This window comes from Dermochelys coriacea, chromosome 2, assembly GCF_009764565.3.
Source record: "Dermochelys coriacea isolate rDerCor1 chromosome 2, rDerCor1.pri.v4, whole genome shotgun sequence".
In the NCBI taxonomy this organism is placed as follows: domain Eukaryota; kingdom Metazoa; phylum Chordata; order Testudines; family Dermochelyidae; genus Dermochelys; species Dermochelys coriacea.
This window is the reverse complement of record NC_050069.1, coordinates 210,667,537-210,686,619: the sequence shown is the minus strand read 5'-3', so window position 1 is coordinate 210,686,619 and position 19,083 is coordinate 210,667,537. Positions and strand designations below refer to the sequence as shown.

The 19,083-nt window shown below is 41.6% G+C and overlaps 1 protein-coding gene across 9 annotated transcripts in view; it reads right to left on the bottom strand.

The window, feature by feature from the left end:
- FAM126A (family with sequence similarity 126 member A) overlaps nt 1-18,060 on the bottom strand; it is a 91,931-nt gene extending 73,871 nt beyond the window's left edge. For 6 of the 9 annotated variants that reach the window (XM_043509186.1, XM_043509187.1, XM_043509189.1 and 3 more), the window contains exon 1: nt 17,927-18,038. The gene's annotated coding sequence lies outside the window, so the exon portion shown is untranslated. Of the gene's footprint in view, nt 1-11,687; nt 11,743-14,672; nt 17,163-17,926 lie in introns of all 9 variants that reach the window. The other 3 variants (XM_043509188.1, XM_043509190.1, XM_038390302.2) reach the window with 3 other exon arrangements.
- Nucleotides 18,061-19,083: the final 1,023 nt, after the last annotated feature.

The following is a 19,083-nucleotide window of genomic DNA, read 5'->3' as shown; positions in this document are numbered from 1 at the left end:
AATTAAATTTGTGAATGAACTCCTTGGGGGACAATAGTATGTCCCCTGCTCTGTTTTATCCGCATTCTGCCCTATATTTCATGTTATAGCAGTTTTGGATGATGACCCAGCATGTGTTCGTTTTAAGAACACTTTCACAGCAGATTTGACAACACACAAAGAAGGTATCAATGTGAGATTTCTAAAGATAGCTATGGCACTCAACCCAAGGTTTAAGAATCTGAAGTGCCTTCCAAAATCTGAGAGGGACAAGGTGTGGAGCATGCTTTCAGAAGTCTTAAAAGAGCAACACTCCAATGTGGAAACTACAGAATCCAAACCACCAAAAAAGAAAATCAACCTTCTGCTGGTGGCATCTGCCTCAGATGATTAAAACGAACATGCGTCAGTCTGCACTGCTTTGGATTGTTATCGAGCAGAAGCTATCAGCAGCACGGATGCGTGTCCTCTGGAATGGTGGTTGAAGAATGAAGGGACATATGAATCTTTAGTGCATTTGGCACATAAATATCTTGTGACACTGGCTACAACAATGCCATGTGAATGCCTGTTCTCACTTTCAGGGGACATTGTAAACAAGAAGCCGGCAGCATTATGTAAACAATGCATAATGTACTATGTAAACAAACTTGTATGTCTGAGCGATTGGTTGACTAAGAAGAATGACTGAGTAGACTTATAGGCTCTAAAGTTTTATATGGCTTTATTTTTGAGTGCAGGGTGGTTTTTTGGGGGGGGGGGGTTTAACATAATTCTACATTCGTAAATTCAACATTCATGAGATAAAGAGATTGCACTACAGTATTTGCAATGAGGGAATTGAAAAATACCATTTCTTTTGTTTTTTACCGTGTAAATATTTGTAATAAAAAAATATAAACTGAGCACTATACACTTTGTATTCTGTGTTGTACTTGAAATCAATTTGAAAAATGTAGAAAACATTCAAAAATATTTAAATAAATTGTACTCTATTATTGATTCATCATGCGACAACCCTAATATGCATGCACACACACACTTTAAATACAGCCATATTCATATATATTTATTTATAACTGGTTCTTTGCATTTTTTGTTTATATAAAATAGAAATTATGAAGTTTGACTTGTTTGGTAATTTGAGAATTATGTACTTATTTATGAAGAGAGTACAGTTTCCACTGTTAGGATGAATTACCCATTTTTTCCCAGGAGGCACTACCATTAGAGTAGCAGTTCAAGCAATCCAGATCACCAGTGGAAGGTGTCTTGAGTTCAGCAGAGAGATTCACATTGGCAGAAGAACCCAGTACCTCAGGAGGCAAAGCACACTACAGACCTCCTGATTTTGAGCCCTCAGAGGCACCAGGAGGGTTAGAAAAGCAACCAACTTTTGTTAACCTGAAACGAGCATCATCGACATGAGATTGTGCCAGGAATACAACTAAAGTCTCATCTATACTTAAAATGCTACAGCGGTACAACTGCACCGCTGCAGTACTTCGGTGTAGACACTACCTATGCCGATGGAAGGGATTCTCCTGTCAGCATAGGTAATAATCCACCTTCCCGAGAAGTGGTAGCTAGGTCAATGGAAGAATTCTTCAGTTCTGTCAGCCCAGAGCGGTCTACACTTAACTATGCTGCTCTGGAATGTGGATTTTTCTAGTGTAGACCAGGCCTTAGTCATTAGGATGTCACTATAATTAGTATGCTGCAAAAATAAATATCAAGCAGCAATTAACACTGGTAGTACTGCATAAATAAAGCAGTGGATCCAGTTTTAGAACTAGTGGGAAAAGTTGTAGTTCTGGATTAATAAAATGAAGGGAAGGAGACTGAGAATGATCAAGGAAAAGAGAAGACACATTAGATTACATGTGAATCCAAATTACTCTAATTAGTTCTTGTCAGATAGGTCATTACTGTTTTGCCTAGGCTCACTTTTCCCCCTAGAACTCAGGCACATTAGTCCTTTTCCCAATCAATTTTTGGCAATGATTTTCATTTTGACCCTTCTTTTGCCACAGCCATATTTCATATTTATAAAATGAACATTCTGCCAACTCCATATCACCAAATGTCATCTGCTTATTCACAGAATTGTTCTCCTTGAATAATTTTATACATGAGCAATGCAGTCTTTCCATTCCAGCACTTCTCCGAAAGCATATGTGAAGAGGGCAGGGATAAGGGAAATGTTCCCAATACGAGTATTCTACTGCTTTTTCCAATCTAGAATTGTGAGAAAGTTTTGATGTGATCTACCACACAGTCTGTGTTTTGGTAGCCCAGTAAAATGACATACCAAAGTCAACTTCTACATTAGACAGAGATAAGGTTTGTCAACATAGGGGGACAGCTATATTAAAAAACATTCAGTTGGGGAATCCTTAAATTTCACAGTATTTCCTTTTGCACTTTGCACTAAGTTGACAGAACTTACCATTAGCCTCTCAAAGCGAAGGGGGAGAGGAGGAGATAAGCACTGCCATGTACCTACTGGTACATAAATAATGACAGATTTTCCTCAAAAAAATGGTTAAACAACCCCCTTATTGCTTTCATGATGCCTTTCTAATAGATACTTCACAAGTTTAGAAACTGAGGCCTGGTCTATACTACGAAGTTAGTTTGAATTTAGCTGCGTTACGTCAATTTTATAAGGAATGCGTCTACACAACCAACCCCGTTCCGCCAACCTAAAGGGCTCTTAAAATTGACTACTGTACTCCTCCCCGAGGAGGGAAGGAGCACTAAAAATCAACCTTCCTGGGTCAAAGTTGGGGTACTGTAGACGCAGCGCTGTGAAATTTGATGCCATTGGCCTCCGGGAGCTATCCCAAAGTGCTCCAATGTGACCACTCTGGACAGCACTTTCAACTCTGATGCACTAGCCAGGTACACAGGAAAAGCCCTGGGAACTTTTGAATTTCATTTCCTGTTTGGTCAGTGTGGCGAGCTCAGCAGAACAGGTGACCATGCAGTCCCAGAATCGCAAATGAGCTTCAGCATGGAGCAAATGGGACACTGGATCTGAATGCTATATGCGGAGAGCTCTCTCTCGCTGGCACAGAGTGGCTACATGAGCGATCTTACAGTGGCACAGCTGAATCAGGTCAGCTGTGCCACTGTAAATTCACCAGTGTAGACAGGTCCTTACTGATACTGAATAGTACCTTAATCATATTGATTTCAGTGTAACTCCTTAAAAAGAGTTAAGAGTGGCAAAATCTGATACTTACTAGTGTTATCACCTAATTAACATCTTGTTCATATTCCCCAGTTTGATTCAGAGGCTAGCTTGACTGCTAAAGATAGACAATAGAAATTATTGGTTTCTAAGAGCAGAAATAAAATTCAACCAAAGGGTATAAAAATAGCTAGTGTTAGTACTTTGTGAGGTAGAAGCTAAATTCTACCTCTACTTCAGATGCAGGCTAAGGGAAACAGCAAGATAGCAATAAGAATTGATCTAGTTTCATTTCAATACTCCCTCCCCGCCCCCCATGTCTGAATTTAACATTTACACATTTATTTCACCATACCACTAAAAAAGGTTAAATATGCACTCCATTTTACCTTCCGTGGTTCCTTCTTCATATGAAAACCAAGAGGTATCTGAATCCTGTGCTGCTTCTAAGTTGATACACCATTTTTGTTACCACATTCAGGAGGAACTACAATGGTTCAATTAAGTGAAGGGGAGACAAGCATAAATTTCTCTACTTAACTTCCTTGGACATAGCTTCATGAACACAGATGACTGTGAATACTGTCCAAACCTCTGTCAATACAAGACAAGCTCTAGACCTGTCTTTGATTTATAAATACTGTTAGTGCTGTATAAAAAATATTTATGTATCAATACATTAGTAGGCTTGAGTTAAACATATTTTAAACTAAAATAGCTAAGAAAATACTCTATTGACATAGAAGAACTAAGTTGCAGGAAAACGACAGTCCCTGAATAGTTGATAAATGCTGCTCCCCGTGTGCTTTAAAGCGGTACTTTTATCTGTTGCATACAGAAGAAACAGCACCTTGAACTCAGACCTTGGCACACAAAAATCTTTTCAGTTTTTTAAAGTTGTCTTAACAACCTTTGAATGGCACTGGATATAGCAGTAGTGTTCCCATATTAAAAAAACATTGGCAATATTTTTACAAGATAGTTATTTCCTTTTTTGTATAGGCCACAAAGAAACATGAGTCACCAAAAATTTCTCTGTACTTCAGACAGTGCAAGCTATGTTCCACAATATTATTAAATAATTTGGTAAAAAAAATAAAATAAATAACTAAATAAGAGTTAATTGTATTTACAATGACACTGAAAGGACATTTTAGGAATAAAATTCCTTCTCAAACTTGTACAGTCTGTAAGGTATGTTATCTGTACATAAATGACTACTCCAAGAAGATAGCAGGTGGCATATCTTATAATGACCTTTGCTATTATCAGAGGAAACTACTCAGTCAAAAAATGAGCTGCTACACCTAAATGGTGAAGCAGATTCTAAATTATCTCATCACTAGTGTGTACTCCCAAACTACTGCAAGGACTGGTGAAGTGCCCAACTTTCAGTCTTGTGCTTAAGTAGTAAGAACGGAAGGATGACCCATTATCTATTTCTCAACCTCACATCCTCTCTCCCACTCCACACCTCTCAAATCCCAAATCCCAACTCAGAATGATTGATGTTGCAACCTAATCATATGACCCATTTTCTGCCTTGATGTCTACTGTATTGTGACTTTCTGTTAAATTACCACTAAGAAGGAAGTGTTTCAAAGAAGTAGTTACTTGAAAAGTTCTCATGTGTATACAAAAAACCCAACAAAACAAAAACTACTTTAACAAGAGACACTTCCACATCCCAAGATCTATATTAATAAAGCATAACCATTGTGCCTTCTGAGATTCACTGATGTTTGAAAATATCTATAGCTCTTCAATAATTCAAATCTCCTTTCCTCTCCACATGTCCAGAAGAGATAATTTGCATATTAAAATAGAATTAAAATCTGAAATGCTCCAACAGTTTCCTTATATTGGAAGTATTTCAAAACCATGGTTTTATTAGGTCAGTTTAAAACTGAAAAGCTAAGCTAACTTTTAAAGTTTTGAATGCCAAATACTCCTCTACCAGTACTTTTTTGAAACTGAAAACAGAAGTCATCAAAATGAAGAAAGTGGGGTTTTTTGGCATTACTCTGACATCAGAATTAGAAAAGGAGTACTTGTGGCACCTTAGAGACTAACAAATTTATTAGAGCATAAGCTTTCGTGAGCTACAGCTCACTTCATCAGATGTTTTTTCCACCAAATGCATCCGATGAAGTGAGCTGTAGCTCACGAAAGCTTATGCTCTAATAAATTTGTTAGTCTCTAAGGTGCCACAAGTACTCCTTTTCTTTTTGCGAATACAGACTAACACGGCTGCTACTCTGAAACCTATCAGAATTAGAGTTTCATTTAATTCTATACTGTGTGTGTTACTCAAAATGGTTTTAAGTTATTTTAATAGTGCAAATTTTTGAAATAAATTAATTACAGAATACTTGTTAGGTTTAATTACTGTAAGCGAAATTCTCCAATAGGGAGATTATAGTTTCTACATTCCATATTTTGAAATAAAAGAAAAGTAATTATGTGGTTTTGTGTTAAAATGGGACTTTTAGCAAGATTCCCTAAAGGCTTCCTGTTTTGTGTAATAATCCTAAGTGCCACTATTAATTTTTTACAAGGTGAATCTGTTTTTTATGCACAATCCATCATCAGGATGAAGTTAATGCCTTGGTGAAGCACAAACATTTATCCAGTGCAAACAGGAAGCCATAAGAGACAGCATGGTTTTAGCGTTGAAGTGAATTAATTAGTATTGTGCAGTGCTTCAAACCATACTGTGCTGTTTTAATTAAAAGGTTAACTTCTAACTTTAAAGAAAAAAAAAGCCACCTTACCTCTTATACAGAATGAATGTATGTCCATAAAAAACAAAGGAAGCTAGTAAGCATATACAAAAATGCCTTCACTAGCGTAGCTGTTTAGCCAATATTACTTTTATTTTAATTTCTCTGCCATGCTTTCCATGCAGTATTTTTTCAGGGGGTCAAATAGGGAGGAAAATGTCTTCTTGAGAGATAAGCAACTTTCAATCTTCCTCTCGCTAGGTCATATCCTCCACAACAGTGGCCATTTAGTTTCCTCTCTTTGTAGTACCTATTTGTGCCTTCACTCACCGTCTCAATCCATAAAATGTAATAGGATTAAGAGATTGTCTACTTTTCACATGCTATTTTAGGGGCTCCACCTTTGATAGACTGTTACTATGAGTAAGGCTGAGAGTCTGTCACTGAGGTCACGGATTCTGTGACTGTCCATGACCTCTGACTTCTGCAGCTGCCGGTGCTGGGCTCAGGGTTAGGGTGGTGTTTACCTCGAGGTGGGGGGGTCCCCGGCTCCCACTGGCATCTCCCTGCAACTCTGAGGCAGAGGGGTCAGGGGGCTCCATGTGCTGTGATTCCCGGCCAATGGGAGCTGCACAGCCAGCACTTGGGGCGGGAGCAGCACACAGAGCCCCCAGCACCTCTGCTGCCTAGAAGATGCAGGGACATGCAGAGGTGAGTAGGGAGCCTACCAGCCCTTCCCACCCGTCCACCCCCCAGCACCAGCAGGGGTCCCAGCCCTTCCTGCCACCCTCCTGCACCCGTGGCCCCCCCACCTAGAGTTTTAGTTAGGGCTATATAGTAAAAGTCATGGACAGGTCATTAACTTGACAAACAACCCAATTCTACTCCCGGTAATCTTATAGTCACAAAATACCTGCACAGAAAGTCACTGAAACAGAATCCATCATTAGGAATAGTGAAGTATATGAACAGGAATTCACCTATTCCTTGTCACTACTATGATGACTACAACAGGCTGTGTCCCAGATGTTAACACTTGCTTCCTTGTAATATTCATTTGCAATCCAAGACACACTGTTTTTGGTCACTCTTTCCAGGTGTAATGTCTCAGGCAATCAAGTGCTCACTAGTTAACATGGTGACGAATGCGAAGAAATACCTGTCAAAGACCAAAACTAATTACAGAAACTTTACCAGACTTTAAGACTGCCTACTATTTCTATGCCTTTGGTTTTGACTGCAATTCACATTAGGGCAGATACTGCACAATAGATTTAAAAAAAATGCAAGAAAAAAATTCAGTTCTAGTAGAGCAGCATCCAGGATATTAACATGACATGAATTGAAAGTTTACCATAATTAACAGAGTACACCCAGAATATTTCACTGGTTTTTAATGTTGCGCACTAGACGCAGTAGTTTTTTTGTTGTTGTTGTTAAGTCACACACAACCAGGCCAATTAGGCATAGCAATTCTCCAAAAAGGGTCATATTTCTGGAGTGTAATATGCACACCTTAACATATACCCACATCATATCATTTGAGAGTTTATTTTATATACGTTTTGATCAGGTCTGATATGGAGCTGTCAAGTGGTGCTATAAGCCTGTAGTTGAGGTGAAACAATGGTACCCAAAATGAGAGTGTCTTTTTTTTTTTGCACAGTTCCAGAAATACTGCAACATGGCTATGACTGTAGTTCTTACTGTTTAAGTTAATTTCAACACCTTCATGTGTCATTTATGAGTCAAAGCTACCAAAATGACAATGTGTTAAGATTTTTATTGGTTTTGCACGGGCAGGTATTTTTTCCAGAAATTATTAAGCTGTTTAGCACGTGGCAAAAATGGCAATTTTTGTGATACACTAATATGAAGTGTTTTACATCACATATTCTTAATTGTCCAAGTATCTCATGAAACGATAATAATTGTCTATATTTTCAGTTGAAATTTGCTGACCAGATCAGTCTCATGCTGAAGGTTGTTCAACAGTAGTAGAGACGGTGTGCCCATAATTTGTTCTACATAATGGGTAGTTACAAATGTATACGAATTCTTAATGTAATGCTCTTCCATTAATAAGTTGTTGTACATACAAATGTAGCATCTAGTCTGCCTGGTAGAACATTTTAATTTGTAATTGCCTATGCCTGCAGTATTAGTCTTTGAAATATTCTAAAATTAGGTTTTTAATTCAGTGACTCTTGTGCACTGGTCAGTATTAGTGTCCAAGATAACACTACACAGCTTCATATTATGAATATTCAAAAGCTATGAAAGAAAGAAATGTCCCAAGAAGTAATGAAGATAAAGTCCACAAACAAGTCCTTGCCTCTGCACAGAAGAGGCATGAAGTGCATGTTACTGCTCTTACCAACCACATCAACAATATGCCAAATTCCCCTCACCCTGAGTTACATCCAGAGGGTCTTATCAACATATTTACTGGACGGCATGTGACATCAGATGTACAAGAGTCTCAACTGAAAATAGCAGATGATGGTAAAAAACAAAATGGAGAGATTTGTGAGAGGTGCACTTGATTCTGATGGGGGACACAGCTTCCTCAGTCGTCAAGAAATCTGACATTAAAACATCTGCTGACACAGCCAAGACGATTTCACAGAAGACAACAACAAGAAGCTATCAGTCCAGAAATTGCAAGATGCAGAAAAGATGCTTCAAAGGCAACTATTCTTAGTTACCCAATAGGATTTGTGTCTATGTCCCTCTTCCGTGCCGATGGATCAATAAGAATAGACAAGGCTGAATTAGGGTATTAGCTGGAAGCTCAAGCTGAAATAATCCATGAGTTACCAGCATGCAACAAAGAAACCACAGTGTACATCAGAGATACCATAGCAGTCATACAAATGATGACTGGAGACTTAATTCCTCACCTTTGAGGAGTTGGCTGCCGAGTACTTGAGGCAGCCAAGGATTTGACAAAGCTAATTCCATAATCAAAGTTTTATTGTTGTCATATCTATCAAACTCTGAAAACTGCAAGACAGCGCCAGGCAGCTCTAAGGCTGAATGTAAGATACGCCAGATGACTGGTGAACACCAGTGCCTGTGTCTCCATAGCAAATGTTGCTAAAGGTAGCATCTAACAAGCACTTACTTGTATAATTCACTTGTTGGAGATTTTTCTAGTGTCAAAATAGCAAAGTCCATTGCCAGTAGAGGTTTTGAAGAAGCTTAAGACTTGTACAATACTCAAGAGGAAGTAGACACAAAGAAACTTCTGCATGTTATCTGTGCCAATATGTTTTTGGCCCTCTTGCGTCAAAGGAACCATAGTAGTTAGATCACCCGGTACAGATGTTTTGCTCCTGGCTGTTCACTACTTTCCAAAAATGGAACACACAGATAACATGTGCATTGAAACAGGCACCATTCCCAGCTCAACTGACAAGCGTCACCTGAGACATGCCACAGGATTTCTGCAAAGTGCTTCCAGCTGTATGCGCATTAACAGAATGCAACTGTCATCTCTATTTGGTATTGGAAAAACAATATTTAATGCTGTCAAAGAGAACTTACCACTCAGAAATTTTGCCAAATTGGTAGAAACTGATGGAAAAGCTGTAATTTCTACAGCAAAGATCCACCCTTACACAATAAACTTTCATTATGGTTGCCTTCCCTAGTCCAAATTGGATAATCCCCTTTTTCCTAGGGCCCACTGCCCAAGCCTTCTGCTCATCAAGCATCCCCAGCCTTGATGAGTACCCACCAAAAACTTTGTTCTAGTTCCCTCTACTGGGTCTCCTGAAGTTCAGTCCTAGGGAACACCTTTCTTGCTGCTTCCTGTCTCGGAGTCTCAGGCAGCTCTCCCCTGCACCTCACATACCTGACCCCAACTTCCCAGGTCTCAGACAACTCTGACATTCTAATCTTCCTCTCTCAAGGTCCAAGTGCCTTCCTTTAAGCCAGGGGTGGGCAATCTACAGCTCAGGGGCCACATCCAGCCCTTCAGACGTTTTAAACCAGCCCTCGAGCTCCCACCAGGGAGCGGGGTCCGGGGCTTGCCCCGCTCAGCTCCGGGAAGCAGGGGCATGTCCCACTCCGGCTCCTAAGCATATGGGCAACCAGGGGGCTCTGCATACTGCCCCCGCCCCAAGTGCCGCACCCGCAGCTCCCATTGGTTGGGAACCGCAGCCAACAAGAGCTGCAAGGGCAGTGCCTGCAGACGGGGCAGTGCACAGAGCTGCCTGGCCATGCCTCCATGTACGAGCTGGAGGGGGGACATGCCGCTGCTTCTGGGAGCTGCTTGAAGTAATCACCACCCGGAGTCTGCGCCCCAACCCCCTGCCGTAGCCCTGATCCCCCTCCTGCCCTCTGAGCCCCTCGGTCCCAGCCCAGAGCACCCTTCTGCACCCTCAACCCCTCATCCCCAGCCCCACCCCATAGCCCACATGTCCAGATGGAGCCCTCACCCCCCCCAACCCCAACCCCCTGCCCCAGTCTGGAGTCCCCTCCCACACTCTGAACTCCTCATTTCTGGCCCCACCCCAGAACCCTCCCCCCCCACATCCCAACCCCCAATTTTGTGAGCATTCATGGCCTGCCATACGATTTTCATACCCAGATGTGGCCCTTGGGCCAAAAAGTTAGCCCACCCCTGCTTTAAGCCTAACAAGGGGTCTTCCGACCAGTCACAAGTACACAGATCTCTTCCCTCTTAAAGGGCTAGTGTCACCTTGTGACCAGGTATCAGCCAGCAGCTAGTTCTAGCTTGATACTAGTGAAACTCCATCAGATGGGGCAGAGCTTCAGCTGGTGTAAGTTGTCATAGTTCTATTGACATCAGTGAAGCTATGACACTTGATACCAGTTAAGATTTGCCCTTATGTGTTTATATTCTGCAATTTTTAATCATACCTTGGCTTGTCAACAAAGACATCAAATGGAATAATGTAAGAGATATCCATAAAGTTGCTTACAGCACCTTTACAAGTGCCTACACAATGAAGACTAACTTCCATAAATAAGTCCCATTTAATAAAGTCACCAATAAACTGATCACATTTAATAAAGTCACCATCAAATGGGAAAAATGTATCTTATGCCCTCTCACTTGTTTATTATGTCTAAAGGAAGCCTAAAGAGGTGGGGGACGATGCTCCACCACTTACTTTCATTTTTAATTAGAAATTTAAATCTTGTTCAGATTGTAAGGCTATGGTCAACTGGAGCATTAGCCAAATAACGATATCACAAGAAATTGAAGCACTTGAGAAGCAAGGAATTGTTAATTAGACAGTTAAAAAATGCTATATGGGGATAGTTTGTCAAGGTCTCTTTAGTTCCAATACCTAATACCTGTTAAAAGAAGGTTTGTTTTTGTTTTTAAATGAATCAGCATTCCACTCCTTCAATTCAGGTGACAGTTCAAAATAAACTTCCATAAGAGCCTTTCGCAGAGGGGCTCTCACACCAGCAAAACTAGGAAAGACCAGAGATGACATCCCTAATATTTCTAAAGTAAAACAGTCTACACACAAAAGTTGCACCAATTTCACTAAATCAGTTTAGAAACATCCTTTGAAGGCCACCAAGGAAAAGACAGACTCCAATCACCCGTACAAGAGAACACTATGCATGCACATATATTATACAGAAACAAAGTTGCATTAAAAGAAAATTCCATACAAAGACCTTGGGGGAAAAAAAAAGCAGGTAAAATACAGAGCTTAAATTTTAATGTCACTGAAGTCCAGACTAAATCATTATACTGATAAACATTTAAGTTAGTTTCCCCACAAACAGCCAGTGCATACCTGTTACCCTTTACTGAAGTCTTAAAAATGGCTTTACACGTCTCCACATCCTTGCCTAGGGAAAAAAAGGATGTAAACTTTAAAAAGAATCTTTTTGATATTATATAAATTAAGGTAGAAACAATGGATTATGAGGTTTAAAAAACAGATGACTACCCAATCACTGTCATTCTACAATGCTGATCTAGAGTCACCAGTTACATCTTGATTATTTTGGCAGTCCCTGCTTAAAACAGTTCATAGTCTTTTACACATGGTTATAAATCACTGAGCACGAGGGAGCCCTGATTTTAATTATGGCCTCTGGAAACCACTAGAATACTACTAATAAATAAGTGCAATGGCATTAACAAGTCAAAACCCACAATTTAGCTGAGCAGTTAGAGATAGTATCAGATTACAATATGCTAAGAAATAATTTTCCAGTACACAGCACGAGGAGAATCAAGTCACATTTGCTTTTCACCCACATCTTCATCATGTATTGGAAATAGTCTTTTACATAATATCACTTACATCATGGTAAATTACTTTATGCTCATTGGTTGAGCCAGTTTTCCAAATTTAAAGGGTAAAAACAGAAGAGATTATAATTTGGACCCTGCCTTCTAGATTCCAAGAAAATGTTAGAAGCAGCATGTACAGTATAAAGATTTATATGATTGTATAATGGTACTTCATATTGATACAATTTGACAGTATCTTGTTTAAACTTTATGCATATTACTCCTGGAAGATAGAATGCTTGACAACTAATGCCAGTCTTTGAATTATACTCCCTCCAGAGCACAGTGATTCACACGTTACCTGCATAAACTCCCATGGCACATAAACAACATATTTTGGGCACAATTTCCTGAGACTGACAAAATTCCACATTGACTCCAGTGGGTGTTACCTTGTATAAAGACTTTGGGATCAATCCACTAATGATTGTCAGCTGATCAGTTAATTTAAATTGTCCAGAACAAGAGCAGTGTCTTTGCAAGAGCATGTTTTTCCTAGAGTATCTAGTGTAATCCTGATAGGTGTCTGAGTTCTAGTGTACTTAATACATCCAGCAATTTTAACATTCAAGTTTCAATTAAAAATGTAGATTTCATTTTAAAAGCTCGAGTATCAAGTGTGCTCCCAATACCTTTTCTTTAAAAGTTAAGTTCTGCTTTAAAATTATTGGTTTTCCTGTTATAATTCATGCAAATTCCTCAAAACTAGGCATCTGCTATTATGGGAGGCATAATTAGTAAACATATTCTATACATTTAGGCCTTATCTTAACTAGGAAAAAGGGTGCATTTTTACCATGGGTTAACCACCATGTCATACAGTTGCATAGCTACAGTGCTCTAATGTAGATGCTTCCTGCAAGTGATGGTGTTTTTCCCATTGACATAGGTAATCCATCTCTCTGAGAGGCAGTAGCTAGGTTGATGGAAGAAATCACCTAAGTTTTAGGGGTAGATCAGGCCTAGTACAAAAGTAAAATCATAATGCAGACAATGTTGTTGTAGCCATGTCAGTCCCAGGATATTAGAGAGACAACAAGATGGATGAAGTAACATCTTTTATTGGACCAACTTCTGGTGGTGAGACTCATGGACTCATAGGACTTTAAGGCCAAAAGAGACCATCATGCATCCAGTCTGAGCCCCTGCATATTGCAGGCCACAGAATCTCATCCACCCACTCGTGTAATAGACCAATAACTTCTGGCTGAGTTATTCAAATCCTCAAATCATGATTTAAAAACTTCAAGTTACACTAGTTTAAACCTGCAAGTGACCCTGGCAGCAAAGGAAAGTTAAAAACTCCCAGGGTCTCTGCCAAACTATAACAAGACTATAACAGGGTTCCAAAAAGAACTAGATAAATTCATGGAGGATAGGTCCATCAAAGGCTATTAGCCAGGATGGGCAGGGATGGTGTCCCTAGTCTCTGTTTGCCAGAAGCTGGGAATGGGCAACAGGGGATGGATCACTTGATGATTATGTGTTCTGTTCTTTCCGTCTGGGGCACCTGGCATTGGCCACTGTCAGAAGACAGGATACTGGGCTAGATAGACCTTTGGTCTGATCCAGTATGGTTGTTCTTACATATGTAATCTGACTCAGGGGAAATTCCTTCCCGAGCCCAAATATGGTGATCAGTTATACGGTGACCTCATGAGCAAGACCCAGCAACCAGACACCTGGGGAAAATTGTCTTAGTAACTCAAATCCCTCTCTATTTATTGTTCCATCACTGGCCACTGGAGATATTTGCTACTAGCAGTTGCAGATCAGTTACATGCCATTGTAGGGAGTCTGATTATACGATCCCCTCCTTAAACTTATCAAGGTCAGTCTTGAAACCAGTTACGTTTTTTGCCCCCACCTCCTCTCTCTAATAGTGTGTACAACACAGCTAAAATTTTAACATGTGCTAGCAGGTCAAACAAAACACTAAGCTCTCTCCTAACCCATTAGCCAGCATTGTAAAAATGCTTCCCAGGGTTGTGAGGCACCTCACTACCAAATGCACTTAGCATGAGAAAGCTTTGTGCCTTCCGTGGGTCGTTTCCCCAAATCCAATGGCCACAGGCAACACAAGCACTTCTCTCTAGGCCTCACAAGCCCTACTATTATTCTACGGGTAAGAAGTATGCACATCCAACCCTCAAAGGAGATGCTCGAAGGGCTCAGTGTCCAGCCTGTGTTCCACTGAACACTCACAGTATTAACCAATTCGCTACTTCTAAAGAAACAGTACGCCCCAATTTACCAGTTCCACCTCAGATTCTCTCTTCACTTAACACACGGAACTTAGATACATTTATATTGAAATCAAGTATAAGTTTATTTAACAAAGCATAAAGATTCAAGTAATAGCAAGTAGTAGCATTGAAAACAAATGTTTACATATAAAATAAAGTCCTAACACACATTCTAGAACCTAGACTTAATTAACTAGATACTTTCGTGTCTTGTAGAGTAGAGTAATGCTCACCCAAAGGTCTTGCAGCATTATACAGACATGCTAGGCTGTGATTCTCCTTTCACAAGGCAGGCATGCTGTCAGCTTATCTCCCAATGTATACAAATCCCATCCTTTGACTTCATTCATAAGCAGGCTGTCACCCCCCACCCATCTATTGTTTGTTTCTTCCTGTAGATTCTCTTGCAGATTTTGCAACCTTTTGACTGGCACCTGGCTCAGTATCCAAATAACCTTTCGTTGTGAAGCAGACAACACAAAAATGACCAGACAGAGACATAAGCATCTGTTACCACTTGCCTGAAAGGAACATGTCCAAGGCATGCACATATCACAACAATACTGTTCAATTTTGTACACAAAGAAAACAGTTCTATTATTAATAATTTGTATTGCAGTACCATGAGGGGGCCACCGCAGTCATGGGTTCTGGCCAGTCCCATTGTGCTAAGCACTGTACAAACAAGACGCTGGCATAAGTCCCTGATGTTACAACAACTTAAGCACATGCGCTGCTTAGCTTTATACTCTGTTAGTAAAGTTAAGCACGTGTTTAAAAGTCTTTACAAGATTGGGGCTTAAGGAAGTAAATATCCAGCTGTTCCTGCTTATTTGTCAATCTTGCTGTGGCACAATCTCTTGATAAAAACAAATGAAATGGGGGAGGGGCGCCAACAGGCAGACCAGAAATATATCACCACCACCAGTGAAAGCATAATACAGGAAAAAAAGATATTCCTTTAATAATTTTATCTATTAAAATGCACCTCAATACTAAAAATCAAAAGAACTACTACACTTAGAAATACAGCTAACAAAACACTATAGTTCAAAATTGCCATGAGCTTTGTTAAAAACTTGTTATCTTGTGACTTGTATTTTTGGTACCACACACAAAATAAAATCTTCATTTTGGAAGAAAGATTTATGCTACGTTTTCTTACAATGAAGGAAAGTATGCCAAAGAAATTAAGACAAAGAAATTGTGTTCCTCAAATTACACTTAAAGTATTTTACTCTTAATAAAATTTCATCTTAGGAATTAAAACACTCTGGAAATTAAACCAAGCGTTATAGTGTTGTTCCCTACCGCCAAAGCAACAAAATTGAAGAAAGATTTCACTTGCAAAACAACAATAGAGAACTAAACCTGATATGTTAGAGGAAAGATATTCTAAGAGCGGACTAAAGCAGTGCTTCTCAACCCACGGCCCACTTGCAGCCCAATTGGCACACAGCTTTGGCCCGTGTGACACCCTCGGTTCCATACAGGTAGTATATATATATTGTATGGATGTGACGCACATAACACAAAGAGCTGCATATACAGCCCACAATGGTAAATAGATTGAGAACCACTGGACTAAAGCATATTCCAAATGTATGTATTCACTTGTTAAAATCAGCTTGTACCCAAAAAAATAGACCACTAATCTGTAAAAAGTAAAACCTTCAAAAGGGGTCAGTTTCCACCATCCTGTTGTATAATAGCAATGTTTGTAAGATCTCACTAAAGTAACTACCAATGTTACAACACAGTCTGCTTCACAAATATTCTTTGATATACCATTTGTTTGTACCTATTTTGAAGTCTGAACTTGCAGCCATCGAGACTACTCATTAAACAGGCACCTGCATCTTTTACTCATCCATTTCCTTCTTCTCAAAGGACTAACTTCCAAAACATTTCACTGTGAACAATCTAAATTGCCAAAGTTAGTATCAAATCAGAGAAGTCACACAAACCCTCCAAATATGTGAAAATATAGCAGTCAGCCATCTGACACTTCTGAATGGAAAATCCTTCCAAAGGCTTTTCAAGGCAGAGATACAATTAAATGAGAAGAGGGATAAGTTCAATGGTTTCCAGGGTTAGAGACTTTTTTTAAAGTCTACAGACATTGATCTCTGCTTTTCAAAAAAGGTTAAGTACACAGCACAAAATTTAAGTTACTTGAATTTAATGTGCAAACAACTGGATAAGGAAATCTGCATAGCGGCAAACCTAGCCACCAACTACAGCTCTTTCTGCTACCTTCACATCCCGTGCCTGACTGGATTGAAATCAATGCAGAAAAGGAAATGTGGTGGAGAGATTAATGAAAGCAGATTAATTTTCACTAATGTAACCAGCACAGCACTAAATTTAAATCTTTCCATAAAAAGTTATAATTACAGATGCTTAAACAAAAACACAAACAGAAGTGACAGAGGAAGCAGAGACTAATAACTGAGCATAAGAAGCAGAAATTCTACAAGTAACAGCACATCACAGGCGACATTTGAAAACAGAAGAGAGAAATAGCAGCAGCGTCTTTGACTTGTCTGTACCAGACTGCAAGCCCTCCAAGGCACAAGCTGTCTTTTCTACGTTTTGTGAAGCAAGATGGATATGTACAGCTATTTATGAATAAGCAGCCTCAGCAAGACCATCCCCTTATCTCTCCGGTCTTCCCCATGACCCCATCTCTGTGTGAAAGGAGACCACAGGGGACTCTCAATCTGTGCAGATGTGAACAAGAGATCAGAGAGTCACCAGTGCTGATAACCAAAGTGCCACAAGGCAACACACACACACACACACACACACACACACTCCACAAGCCCTCTCCTAAAGCGAAACATGCGCAGGCCGCTGCGCCAGACTCCTTGGTCGTGAGACGACGGGCAAGTGGCTTAGGCTGCCTGTGCCTCCGCTTTACCATCTGTCCGGGAGGGGTCCCTAGCTGCCTGTCGGGGCGCTGGGCGGGCACCTCGCGGGGGCGGCGCTCCCAGACCCGCCAGCCCCAGGCGCTGCCCAGGCGCGCAGCAAACGCCTTGGGGCAGAGACCCTCTTCTCTTCCCGCTGCGAGGGCGCCGGGAACACGCGGCCCCAAGCCCGGCACAGCGATCAGGTCAGTCCTCGCCGCTGGGATGACCCAGGCCAGGCGGGGTGGGCAGGCTCCGCAGACCGACCCCTGCTGCCGGCTTCGAGCCGGGGGACCGTCCCCGCCGCCTCGCGTCAGGGCACCGTGCCGGGGCAGCGGCAGCACCAGGCATCCGCACTCTGAAGCCCGTCGGGCAGTGACAGCTCAGCCCCAGGCGCGGCGGCGGGGGAGAGAGGGGAACTGCGCCGCAGGGAGCGCCTGACAGCTCTCGGACGCGGGACTGGAGGGAGCCGGGAGGCCGTCGGTACCTCCCCAAGCTGCCGTCATCCAACAGTCCCAACGGCCAAAGTCTGCCAGCCCCGCCAAGAAAAGTTCCCTCAGCCCGAACGTCAGACTCACCCCGCCCGCCCAGCGGCGCCGCCGCTCCGGGGCCCGCCGCTCCCTCGCCCCGAGACGCCACCTCTCCTCCGCTCACTGACTTACTAGCCTCGGGGACTGCCTGGCGGCGAGGGGCCAACCCCGCCCAGCCTGTCCCTGCCTGGCTGCGGCGTCAGCCAATCCTGAGGCGACGAGCAGTCACGCTAGCCTATGGGATGGCACAGAGGGTGGGATTTAGAACGGGCTCCTCCCTCCTGTTTCCACGGGGTGGAGCTGTCCCGTTCGAGCGGGTGGGGGGAGAAGAGGGAGGAGGCGGAGTGTGTGGGCGGGGATACAGGCGGTGGGCGTGGTTTCCAGACTTCTTTCGACATCTGATTGATAGCAGAGGGTCCAGTCAGCCCCCAGTGTTCTGGTGTCTGGGGCGGTGAGAGTGTCCTTCCCGTCCTTCTGCTGGTGCAGCTGCTCTCTTCTCTCAGGGCCCGCGTGCCTTGACTGTGACACGGGAACGTGATCCTGTGAGATGCTGACTGCCTGGCCGGCTGCTGCAGAGCAGGGGAGTGGAGGGGCTCAGCATCTTGCAGCAGTGGTTCAGCACTTCACATGATGGAGCCCATAAACATTAGAGGCTGTGACAACGTTACGGCGTGGATTACAGGGAAACTAATGGAAGCAAATCCATTAACTTAGCCTCACTCTTAAACAGAGATAGGCCCAAACCACAGGATGGGATCCAAACCGCCGAGGATCCTGCTCTGAACTGCCAGGCTCTATCTGTACAATCCTCCTTTAATAACCCTTCTTAAAGCTAGCTAGTCTATGTAGTATAGCAACTGTAGTGGTCACACACCCAATCCTGTATGTTCTGTTTTGCCTAGTTCTCTTACTTTTGGTTGTGCATTTAAATCAGGTACACTAGCTAACAAATAATGTGAACCATGTACACTTAAATTGTAACATACATTATTAATGATAACCAATTAGCTCTTCACTCCCTGATTTCATTCACCATAGCTTCAAGAAACATTTCTTACTCAGACAAAATATTATCGTAATGAAATTTCAGGAAGAAATTAGTATCCTGAAAGAGCTTGATCCACTTTAAGGACTGATGCTTTCATTTTAGGATACAACGTGGCAAAAACAAAATCTGAACTCAAGATAAAAAAAAATTGTCTCAG